Genomic DNA, 12,928 nt, shown 5'->3' on the forward strand with positions numbered 1-12,928 from the left:
CTGCCATGTAGCCCTGGGAGAGGGGCCCTGAGGACACAGACACACAGGGTTTCCCGAGCCCCTGGTCAGCCTCATTCATCATTGGTTGGTTTGTGTTCCCCTGCACGGGCAAGGACCCTCAGATCCCGTGATTGCAGCAGTTCCTCGGCAGATCCCGGCCATGCGGCTGGAGAAATAAACATCTCTGAAACATCTACCAAGAATCCATCCATAGATATTTCTTTTCCATGGGACTCCTGGTTTGATATAGGCGTGTTACAGTATCCCTGCTGTAACACAACATCCCCATAATTTGGATGCTTAGCCCCCTCCCAAATTCCAAAAATGCCTTTAGTCCCAAATAGTTAATGTCAGGAAAATCCACAAACGCCAGAGGTTTATGTGCAAAAAGGAGACAGAGGAGTCCCGTGACTTTATTTGAATAAAGGGAGAGAGTCCTCCAGGGTACACGCCCACGGGGTTTTCTCTCTCGAGGTTTTGGAAGGTGCAGCCTCCTTTTATCGCAACTCCCAGCCTCATGTCACCCTCCTCCTTTCCCCACTGGCTGAGGTACTAGAAAGGTACAGCCTTCCCAAACTGCCTACCCCATATTCCCCTGTTGAACCTACTGTTTTACCCCAAAGTTCAGAAGCCCAGGCTTGCACAGACCCTTGTCTGTTTCAGGAGCCAAGCTGAGTGGGCTCTGCAACAAACCGGCTGCCCAAAGTTAGTAGAGACATTAAGACCCATTTCAAAGATGTTGCCCATACCTTCACCCATCAAATTGTTTGTAAAGACATTAGCTTTCCTGTCTTTATTTAACCACTTTTGTTCCACCGGATATATTTTAAAAAGTAGCTAAAGAGACTTCTGGGAATGGTAGGTCATAAATTGTTGGGAAATTACTGTATATGCTTTATTTGTTATATATTTACATACTTAGACAAGTGTTATGCTTAAAGTGTATGCTTAAAATTTGAAAACAACCAACCAACCCCTCCGTCTATTCCCCCTCCTCCCCTCCATCCCCAATAAAAACCCCAAACAAACCCAAACTAAAACAACTCCAAACCAGCATGCTATTAGTCTGAAATGATTCTGTCACTCATATACCACAGAAGATTTTCAAGTCTGTTTTCTTTTTTGGATTTGACAACTCTGACTTAAACCAGATTTTACCTTGCTGCTGTCTTATCAGTGGCAGAAGAGCTGAATAGGAAAACCTTTTACCTTACGTTACAGAAGTGTGTTTTCAAACTGTTTTCCACTGTTTCTCACATACGAACTGATAGATTCAGAGGTTTGGCTATCATTTGTCTGAGTATATCTGGACATCTTTCCTTTTCCATCCATCTGGAACTTTCATTATAGGAAATCAGCTGTTTCATTATAGGAAATCTGAGATTATTTGATGCCTGCAGGTCTTGGGGAAAAAAACCTCCTCAGGCTCAGAGAATCAAATTGGACTACACTAAGGTTGTTGCTTTTAGGTTATGTAGTCTGCCTGGGGCAGACTGGACTTGCTGTGTGTGTCATGCACAGTAAATCTGAAGAGTGTCCCAGTCGTATCAGGTTTGCTCATGTACTGCATAGCACACAGGTATTTGTAGCCAGGGAATCCCAATTGAGAATCCTGTAAGCCTCGGGAAAGTGGTGAAGGCTTATCATTTGGTAGCAGTAGTTTATTGAATTATAGGTAGGGAATTGGTTTATAGTAATTATTTTCTGGCACATTAGACGAATTAGCTCCTTAAATTTACATCAGTAGTAGCAGCATTGACTTCCAATGTAAGCCTTGTAAAGAACTGCCCAGAGCATTTGCTTGTTTGACTCCCTGGAGAGTTCTTTAAGACCTCCAAATTTTTTTCTCTCTTTTATTCTATTCATATTTATTTTATTTTATTTTCCCTCTTTTATTCTATTCTATTTATTTTATTCTCTATTTATAGTGATGTAGGGTTCATTCTGTTTTTACCTTTAAAACACAAAAATACTGCTTTATATTGTTAGATATTAATGTTATATAGGTATTGCATGTATTTCTGCATAGGCTGTCTCTGTTTTTTGCTTGGTCATAATTTACTTCCTCTTCAAAGCAAATGAAAAGTGTGGTTAAGTTTTCACTTTGTTACCAGTGTTTGCAAGCTAATTAAATGTTTGTGTTCACTATGGTTCAATACACTTCGTGTGTGTGTTTACATTACACAAGACCATTATTATATCATGGCTACCTTTACAAATTGAAATTAAAGTGCCAATCTATAGCTTAATGTCTGTTCCTTATATGCAGAATGATATTAAGATGTCCCTGCCTCTCAGGGATATTTTGAGCATGCAGTCTGTTTGCTGTGTTTGCTTATGCTGTACTTGCATGCACTAAAGAGAAGATTTGAAGAAAGAATTATTTCATATATTTGAATAATCAGAACTAAACAAAGTTGTTGAAGCATGAAATAAAAAAAAAGATTAGTGAAGCAAAGCAAGACAAGACATTTCCTCTTTACGTAATTAATATTAAGTATAATTCTTGGTGAATGATTAAATTGATAACTAGTTATTACAGCTCAAGAGGTTACCATAATAAGCCTGTTGTATAGCTGGTGTGTGCTAACTTGTTACCTCCTGTCTTATTGTCGTTCCTATATCCATGTGGTCGAGTTGTTCTGGTAAGGAAAAAAAAAAGCTCCATTTAATTAGATTGGCTCCTTAGTCTACACTGTCTGACTGCAGGCACTTAAAATGGATTTACATAATCTCGGACTGGTTTTTAGAGACTTGATCTTAGATTCTGTTCTGGAATGTCTTGCAAATAACACATATTACTGCAAAGCTGTCTGAACATGGCATTATAAACAGAAGCCTTAAGGTCTTAATTCTCAGAAAAGTTGGTTTTGATTGCTTAATTTTATGCAATAAGTTGGCCTGAAACAGTTCTAAGGTCTCGTTTTTCCTTTTCCTTGAATCCGAATGTGTGTTATTCCAGTTCTCATCCTGAGAGCTGCCCAATTACTGGGTGTTATGAAAAGGGACAGTGAAATTCTGAGGTTTTGGGCTGGTACAGTCATCTTAAGCAGAACCTGACAAGAGAGGAAAACTGCCCTCAGTGTGGTTGTTTTGGTTTTATGGGGTTTTTTTTTCATCCCATTATTCCAAATTATATATTTATTTTTTTCTTTTGGTTTAGCACTTGCCATCACTTAAAATATGACTATAGTTCATTAGTAACTAATAAAAATTAGTGACACTAATAAAACAGAGGACCTGTTCACTAAAGGGAATGTGTTTCAGAGAGATGCAATGATTCAGCAGATTCCTGCTAGAATTTTCTTCTTGATCTTGAGAGACCATGTTTGTCTCATAGATGATGAATGTATGAACATGGGTTTTGGTTAAAATCTGTCATTAGCTTAGGACCGCTTAGCTGTCATAGTCTAATAAGAAAATCAGTACTATGGAATTTGGAATACTGTTGCTTTGGCTATAGTCAATCCCAAGATAAATAGACTTTAAGAACCTCAATTTTACTGACTGGAGTCTGTATTAACCCAAAGGAGGAAAGGTGGACTATTTATAATTGAAATACAGAATCTCAAAGAAACCAAGATACTACCTAGAAAGTCGCACTTGGGTAATATTTAGAGCTGTTTAAACATTTCATCAGCCAGTGTTATAAAACTATTTTGAGATATTTTTCATTAAAATAAAACAATTAATATGATGAATTAATTATATTAATGTGATGACTCGAGCTGTTCATATCTCCCTGTGAGATTGGTTTAGACTCTTATTTGATGGTGGGTTTGAACAATTTTGTCATTTTGCTAAAGCCCAGGCAAGTTGTTGATTTGTTGCTACAACTGCTGCAGCAGGAGTAAGGTTAGTGCTATTGCAGAGCTGATTATTGTTAATTCATGCTGTACTCTGAGTGATACTTGTAACAGGATTGAGAAGTGCTGCAGTCAGTTGCTTGTGCTATTCATTTAGTTGCTGCCTGTTAGAGTTGTCTGTAAAAAAGGGGGTTACTGCAGATTGGTCTAGGGTTGCTGCTGCAGATGGTGATTGTCTTGGCAGCTGGGTGGGGATCATTGCTGGGGAAACAGGAGAAGTTGGCAGCAGGGGCACCCCTTGATACCAAGTTTGCAAACAGCAGCTGAGAGCTCAGTACTGTCAGTCTGGGGGTTACTGTTCATAGTGTTGATAGTTGCTTTGGGATTTCAACACTTGTAAGTTTAGATTTTAAGATCATCAGGGTGACCTTGTGAAAATCATACTGCCTAGTGACATCAGTTCAGTTTATGGAACAGCAGTGGCAACAGAAATGCAATACTCTTAAGTGGATGCAACAAACCATTTAAGATACTTGGTTTTGTTTAAGCTTTCAAGTGAAGATTTTGTTTCAGAAGGCAGAATGTTGCTTTGGAGGTGGAGAAAATGTATATTCAGCCCTCAGTGGACCTTTTTGAATACAGGACTGTGCTGGGGCTGGGAGATTCTGCAGCTGCTGCTTTCCCTTGGTGGTTTGGTTCTCTCTGGCTGTGGGTTCCCTGTGCCAGATGATGCTTCCTGGCAAAGCATGGGGCTGGTGTTCAGGCCATAGAACAGAAGAGAGTACCAATGCTACTTCTTGACTACAAGAGCTGCAGGTGGTGCAATGGAGTGAAGAATATGTAACCTTATTTTTTAAGAGCCACGCTTGAGTGCCTCTTCCATGCTCAAAGGTGCGTAGGCCTGGTTTCAAAATGAGTATGACGGTTTTGTTTCTGAATTGAAAGTAACTTCAGACTGAGTTTGCCCAAAATGAAGTCAAGAGTCTTGAACACACTTTCTATAAGGGTGCAAACCAGCGCCTTCAGGCTTGGCTCTGTCTGTAGCACTGCCACGTGCAGGCAATAGCTTTGCATAATGTTGTGCTTCTGTAATAGCAGGTACACTTCATGAATATTTTGCGTCAAAAGTCTGGTTGAATTTCTTGTTCTAGGTATGAAAAACAAATCCAAATGTGGAAGTGATATTTTATAATAGGCTTCAGAGGGAAGAAGGGTGCAATAGAATCATGACATTTAAACAAGAAATATAATTGCCCTTCTCCATTACATATAAATATGCTAAGTCAACTACAGTTTTTACAACTGAGTATGATTTTTTTTCCCTCCTGTTGAGTGCTGCAGACAGATTAGCTTAGTGAAGAGAAAAACATTACTTTCCAGCATTAATTTTAGGTTTGGAAAATAAGACTTCTTATATTTTGGCCTATTACTTGAAGATGTCTATTCAAACTGCTTTTGAACTTGGATATCACAGCGTTGCAGCTGAAGATATGGTGGTATTTGTATACCAGAAGACAGGCTCTGGAATCACATTAGGAGCAGCTAACCAATTCCAGAAGATTTAAAAAGAGAAAACTAAGTGGATTATAATTTTAAAATGTCATTATTTGGATTTTGAAAGTAATGCAGATGAGCTTGTTAGGCCTGTGGCTTTGAGATAAAAGCCTCTCATTGTCAAAAACCCTTTTGACAGATTAATATTGTCCTTTAAAAAAAGAAACCCAATGGCATGCTTCCCTTGTCCTTAAGACCAGACTGGATTTGTCAGAAGCAGACATTTAACAGGTAACATGACATCATCTAAATCTACTTGGGGCATCAGCTCTTTGGACCAGCGTATATAAATTCTGTTGGTGTTCTTTTGAGATGATGCAAAGGCTTGTATCCTCAAAATATGAAAGGTGGGAGTTCTCTGAGGATGTCTCTGTATTTGGACAAGCAAGTGTAGGTGGCTGGATTTGATGACTGTGGAGATGACCTACTACTAAACACACATGGTCAATGTGGACTTTAGATGTCATGTCAGGAAGAAGTGTATTGTAGCAAAATCAGGATATAATTATGAGCAAATGTTTAGAAACAGAGAATGTTGTTAGATACAGCAGATAAAAAGACATTGTATCAGAAACTGTAAAAAATGTACATCTGCCCAATTCAGATGAATGTTGATAAAGTATCAGACAACTTGATATCACCTCTTTATCATGTAAATATTCCTTACCAGTAATTTCCACTTCCTGAGAATGGAGAAATTTGCTTTCACCCTGAAGAACCAGTTGTTTGTACATACTGGAATTTTATTACTTCCTATTTTAAGGGCAATTCTTAATGACACAAACAAGAAGGCTCCCGAGGATAACTTTCTTTCAGGCAGCATTCCACACACATGCTCACAACATCCAAATGTTTATTTTTCCTTACAAAACCTAAGATACACAATCGCAGAACAAAGGTGTTTAAGTTTACTGCTTGCTTGCCTGAACCTTTTCTTAATCATTATGTGGTTGGTGACTTTGGAGAATGGGCAAAGAGCAAGAGTGACAGAGTGCCAAGCTGTCGTGCTCTGCCTTGCCAGCTTGTGGCAGGTGGGTTTTGGGGTCTGAGACATGGCTTCAGTGAGGCACAGAAGCTAATTTTCCTGTTAGATGTGACCCTGTCTTAGATGGAAGACTTGTCTGCCTTAATTATGCGTGCAGTAGGGGCAGAGTGATACACACACTACTTAGGCTGATATTACGTATAATTAAGAAGCATAGTTAATAATTTCAGGAAGGAATATTTATGTAGCTTCTTTTGCTTTTTTGGAGCTGGATATTTTGTTCCCCTGGCCCATCATTCTGTAGGTCTTCTAATCTGCAGCTTTTTTGAACTTACTTGTTATGGTTGGATAAGATTTCCCTTCTGTTATGTTCTGAGTGAGTACTTACCTGGAGTGTATGGAATTATCTAAGTAATATATAAATGTAAGTCTTCATGATGTGACAAAGCTTTTGAATATAACTCTGAAGATGCAGAAATGTTAGTAACTTTTCCTGGAGAGAGCAGCTAGCTAGAATAAATACTTACATCCTTGGTTATAGACTTTCATGTCTCTCATTTAATCAGCAGCATCTTAACTTTACCATCAATAATAGGCTCTGTGCAGCCTTTTCATTGATGACAGTAGCATTGCAGTGTGTGCGTTTGTATCTATGTAACAATAAATAAAGTTTAAGTTCTAGTTTACCTCTTAAATATTTTGCCAACATATTTATTTTTAAGTTAAATCCATTGTAAATCATAGAATAATTTACGTTTATTGAATCAAGCATGATGGTGACAACAGTTGGAAAAAAAAGTTATTTTATTGTATGGCTGAAAATAGTAGGTATTAACAGACCTATCATTTTATCAAAGGAATTTTAAACTCAGTAATGTTCCTGAATGTTCACTGAAGGATAGTTTTCCTAAACCTAAATTTTTTGTGAATACATGTTCTCTGAGATTTGAGAGCCCTAATCATGTACTGCCGAACACTGCTGCAGGCATCAGTAATGGCTCCCTAATAAACATTGTGGTTGAAAAATCATACTGATTTGTCAGGGGCAGCAGAAAAAAGAATCCTAAAAGAAATGGGAGAGGTGGAAAGGAAAAATGTTGGAATGGTGAAGGCATTTGGAACGAGAAGATTATAGCAGGAAGTGATATGGTGTGTGTTCTTCAGCTTGGCTTTGTGTATTCTTTGACTTGGGTTGTGCTTGAGCTGTGTGAGTGCTTCACAGGAAAAGTGTTGAGTAGTGCAGCTGTCACAGTGGTGGGCTCCCAAGTCAAGCCAAAGGGTATGGAGCTGTTCTAAGAAAACTACAGTCATTAGTATCTTCTCTTCTTTCTATTTGGATTGATTGGGGTTTTTTTCAGAATGGGGTGGCTATTTTTTTTCAGTGATGGCTGTGTAAAATGCAATACGTGACGTGCATAACACTTTCTGTGTTGGAGTCTTGTTGTTTTTAACTGTTGATCCAGGAGTGTACATGACTGTATTTTCAAGGCTCCCTATCCCAGGACAGAGAAATTCCTGTATTTAGAGTTATAAAATTTTGTAGGTCCTTAATCCCATTTATTTCCTGTCAAACTCATTAATCCTCAGTGGAAACCATTGTAATTTATTTTTTCACTTCTGCAGTCATGAATTTGCTGAGCCCCATGTAGCACCTTGCATTATGTGTATACTTAGCTTCTAAAGGGACATGCAACAAAAGCAACATCTGTGTGGAAGAGCATTTCGGATAAAAGACAAAAGACCTTTTGGGAACACCTTTTACTTTAAACCATTTGCACTGAAACAGATTGAAGTTTTTAAATTTTTTGTCTCTTGCCTACAAAGAAGCAGGTAGGGATAGGTGAGAACTTAGTAATCATTGTAACTTATTTTAAGGGGACTTAAATTCAGTGTGGGTTTGATCATTGGCTGGCATAAACATTTAAGTGCCATTGCAGCTTTGGGAAATTTAATTTTTTTCCTCCTGAGGAGAAAGAGTCCAGAAATACACAATCATGTACTATATCTCTATGTGTTATTTCAGTAGATTGAAATACACCCTCTAGCAACACTTGCATTTCTAAGTAATTTTTTCTTTTATCACTTACCTGGTGTTAATTTTGAGAGTAGCATAACTTACACAGAACATGTTAGACCATAGCACTGTATAGTCTGTAAGCTGCAGTCCAAATGAGTGGGGGCTGGAGCTGTCTGATAAATTAGAAACATAATTTTCTATTAACATACATCTTTTGCTGGGTAAAATTACATACTATTGTAAAGGCCAGCAAAGCATATAACACTTCAGTGATTGTGACAGGACAAATATTTGAAAATATTGGTGACTGAACAAAACTGCTGCTTTATCATTTTCAGTTTACATTGAAGAGAATTTTTTTGGATTTTGTTCACAAATAAAGTCACATAGGACATGATAATACACAGTCTTGCAGAACTTACATTTCAGAGCAAGGTAAAGATTAAATAAATGTAATAATGAAGTGATAAATAAATTCTTGAACATAAGAAAAGAAAAAAAAGAAAAAGAACCTCTGGAGAAAATGCAAGGTTTGGATGGCAAGCTAAGTAAGATTGACACAATTCCTTCAAGCATTGTTAAATCAAAGCCATCAGAATAGGGCAGTAGATTGGGTGTGGGTTTTTTTGTGTGAGTTATTCTCTTTCTGGTGAAACAAGTGGAAAGGGACTTTACTGGAATCCAAGGAGATTGGTTTTTGGAGTGATTGGAATTGCTCAGCAGATTTCAGAAGGTACTGTGTTCTGTAGTGAGAACTTGTCTTCTCGATTTATTTATTTCACATAAAACTTTGACTATAAAAATTGATGTACAGTCACCATTTCGCTTGCATTTTTCCTTGGGTAATAGTAGCTGCCCTTTTTTTTGCAGTCATGAGGGATCTGTTAAGGAAAATTGGATTGTTTATTGTACGTGTTCCTAATAGTGATGTGTTCTGTAGCTTACTAAAGAGAGTGAGCTTTAAATATGTGTCTAGAAGTGATGGAATAGAAGCCTGTTGCTCAAAATATTGCATGAGACTTTTTCTGTGCAGTGAGAGACAAGATGGACAAGGATGGGCAAGCAAACATAACAATGTAATAATGATGTATGCTGTTATTATTATTTTACTTGATATAACTATACTTTTTCTGCAGACAGTTCCCCTGTAGGCTGTGTGGTTGTAAATCCACCTTCAGTGATGAATTCATTGCTACCTTCTGCAGAGAAGAAGGAATGGGCCAGGCCTGGGCTGCATTGGTTTGCTGAGAATTTAATATTTTGTCTTTGGAGGTTAGGTAGTAGAATTTAGGTTTACATACCTTGGATACCTTTGATACCAGCTTCCTCAGCTTTTTTGCTTTGACTGAACAGAGCTTTATTTTGCTGCTGTAGGGCATGATTACAGATGGATTTTTTTCCCTGAGTAAATTGATAAATATATTGGTTTTAATTTTCCAAAATTCTTGACTTGTCTCTAGCTTAAGCCAGTCAAAACTTCTATATAGCTGTCTACCTGAAATACTTATTTTAAAAGTGCAGGGAATAAAAGATGGCTGTTTTAGTGGTATTTCCTGAGAAATGAAAAAATGACTATATGTATTTAAACATTAGGCATGTCTGCTCTTAAACTATCCATTACAAGCTTAGCTTTCAGTGGCTATAAAAATTAAATAATAGTTTATTTGGTTACCTGCAGGTTGAATTCTCTTGGGGTTTTTTTTTGGTGCAGTTATATGAAAATTACAGTAGAGATTTCTGATTAAAATTAGGCAGTCCCCTGCAGCTTACTTGCTGTGAGTGAAGCAGGATATTCAAGGCAAAGGATGAGGAGGCAGTGATATTATTGGGGATGTTTATACCTACTTCAAGCAGCTTGAAATGAAGGGGAAAGCACTTTGCATAATGGATGATATCAGATTAGCCAGGTTATTTCAAACATTCAATTATGATTCTTTGCCAGTAAATTATGGGTACTTTTGAATTTATTTGGCGGATGAAAGCAAGAGGTACTATGCTTGTTTTGCAATTTTAAGAAACCAAAGGTTGATTGTAACTAAAAGAACCTAATATTAAGTTTCAAGGAAGATAATAGTAGTGACATGTGCAAGTGTCTCAAAAATTATAGGAAAAAATCTGTGAAGCAGGTGACAGAGAAAAATGATAGAGAGTTTATTCAATGAGGAGGAAAAAAAAGGATGGAAATTGAGAAATTATGAGAGGCTTAAGTTTAGTCTAAAATATGTGATTTCACAGGGCTACAACAGTGTGAAGTGAGGGAGAAAGAGCTTGAAGGAAGCACAGCATGGAAATCAGAAGCACAGAAGAGAGTCATTAAAGAAAAGGTTAAAAAATCTATATTTGAAACTGAATCTTATCTCACCTCCTGGTTCCAGAAAGGAAGCATTAAAACCAAAACTAAGAAGCATTTGTGAAAAGAACCTTGTTTCTTGCATTCAGATGAAGTGTTAGGTTTTCTGAAGTCAGCGCAAGAGGAACTGTGCAGGGACTGGAAAGAAATTCTGCAGTGACAATCTATCCATTAGCTGCCCGCCAGTGACTCAGTCTCAGAACAAGCTCTGGCTCCCATTGTATCTCCTAGCAGCCTCTGTCTCCTTGTGAGCACTCCACTGATCTTTTGGATCCCAATGGACTTCAGCCTCTTGGGGAGCTGGGTGTTTGTGTAACATACATGTAATTGGTTGTTACTCCACTTCTTGTTAATCCCATGAGTTACAGAACTTTTCAGCTTGTCTGGAGTAGGTGATACTGGATCCTGTACAAAACCTGGCTCAAGTTCTTCACATAATTTCTTTGGGGGTCAGTTTTACTGAGGGAAGCATCCCCTGCAGTGACGACTGTCTCGAGATTGCTGCTGCTGCTGCTCAGGGAAGGTACCAGACTGTGGGAAGGCTTGTGCTGAGCTGGGAAGGGACACTCTCACCTGGACTGGGTGATGCAGGAAAGGCTGCATTCATTCTCATCCATTCAGGCTGGAGGCACATGTAGTCCTGATACTAGCTCAAGGATAAGCAGGGAAGAATTACCATGTTTAAATATAGTTTCAAGATCTACATGTTAATGTGTCTCATGCCAACAGTATTATTATCCTGTGTTTCTTTTAGTGTATCATTTCCTTAAACTCAGAATAAATGAAAGTTGTAGTGTTAAAGAGAGGTTGGTGATGTGAGAACATGAGTTTAAATGGGTGTATTTTGTTCTGATCTACTCATAAGTATACAGGAGATGATATCATTGCATTTAATGAGCTAACTTGATGTAGTGGATAGTTAAAAAGCAGAATGTGTATGCTTAACAGCATTGTCCTATAATGGTTTTTAATTGCTTTTAAATTTTTTTAAAATTTTTGTTGTCTTGGAGAAACGCAGGTCTTCTGGGTTTAAATGCTAAAGAGAAAAAATTTCAGTATAGTTAGAAATTTAAAAAGAAAATTTCAAGGCTTCATTTGGACTCAAGCACAATGAACATAGTATGTACTATTGGTGCTTTACTTTCATTTATGAGCTAAGTTTCAGATAGACAATTCTATGATAATCTTGTCTGCCTGTGAAAAGAACTTTGTTCAAGCGTAAAAAGATTAAAAAGGTAGATATCCTGGTCAGAGACTGTTACAGACCACATGTCTCTTTTTGTATTTTTCCTGCTGCTCAACAGTGATTTAAAAATTGATTTAACTTTTGAAACTCTTCTTTAAATTTTGCATTTCCCACCAGATCAAGTTAGAGTCCAAGCTCAGGTTCTTTTTTGGAGGAACAACATCAGCAGTGGAGGCTCTGAAATACATAAAGAAGTTAAGATGTATAATATATTTTAATTGAACAGGAATGAAAATTGCCTCTAAATGTGCACATTTTTAGGGACCTCTTGGTTCCCAAGTGTAAAATTACTTCTTTGGGATTTCAAGTATAGGAGAAATAGGGCCATGTGGGATGGATTGGCAGTGGTGATATGCAACTGTAAGTCAGGAAGTAAATGTCAGTGGGTGACAGACAGAAAGGAGTAATTACCCTGTAGAAAATAATATGCCAGCAATTCAGATAGATCAATTTGTTAGTTAATTAGTGGATGAAATCTATTTTTTTCATAACTCACATTGCTTAAATAGTAAATATTCAGTCAATTAAAAAGCAATTTTGTATGACGAACAGTAGCTTTTCCAGGGCAACCCTATTGCACTGAGACTGTTTGTCTATATTAGATATGACCTACGTGCTAACCAGGGATAACAAGCTTTTTTAATTAACAGTGCCATACTGTTCATCAAATATAACCTGTATGTCTACTGAAAGATAAGCTGAACTGTGAGCTTTATTCCACTGTGTGTATTGCCTAGATCTTCATTACCTAACTTCATTGGAGAAGCTTAGATATTTCACTTAGATGTAGACATACAATATTAGGTGCCTTAATCTTGGACTATATCCCATATTGAGTATTTGAGATGACTGTACAGTTCTTCTGAAAGAGGTGGGGAAAGTATGCATGTCTAGGAGTATGGATGTGCCTTCAGCTGGTGTTTTAATGATGTAAGAGGATCTGTTTTGCTGGTGAAATTGAAGGTGGGAA

At 37.6% G+C, this 12,928-nt stretch overlaps 1 protein-coding gene across 1 annotated transcript in view; it reads left to right on the forward strand.

Moving 5' to 3' along the window:
* Positions 1-12,928, forward strand: part of SLC36A4 (solute carrier family 36 member 4) — a 727,208-nt gene that overhangs the window by 28,532 nt on the left and 685,748 nt on the right.

This window comes from Aphelocoma coerulescens, chromosome 1 (assembly GCF_041296385.1).
Source record: "Aphelocoma coerulescens isolate FSJ_1873_10779 chromosome 1, UR_Acoe_1.0, whole genome shotgun sequence".
Classification (NCBI taxonomy): domain Eukaryota; kingdom Metazoa; phylum Chordata; class Aves; order Passeriformes; family Corvidae; genus Aphelocoma; species Aphelocoma coerulescens.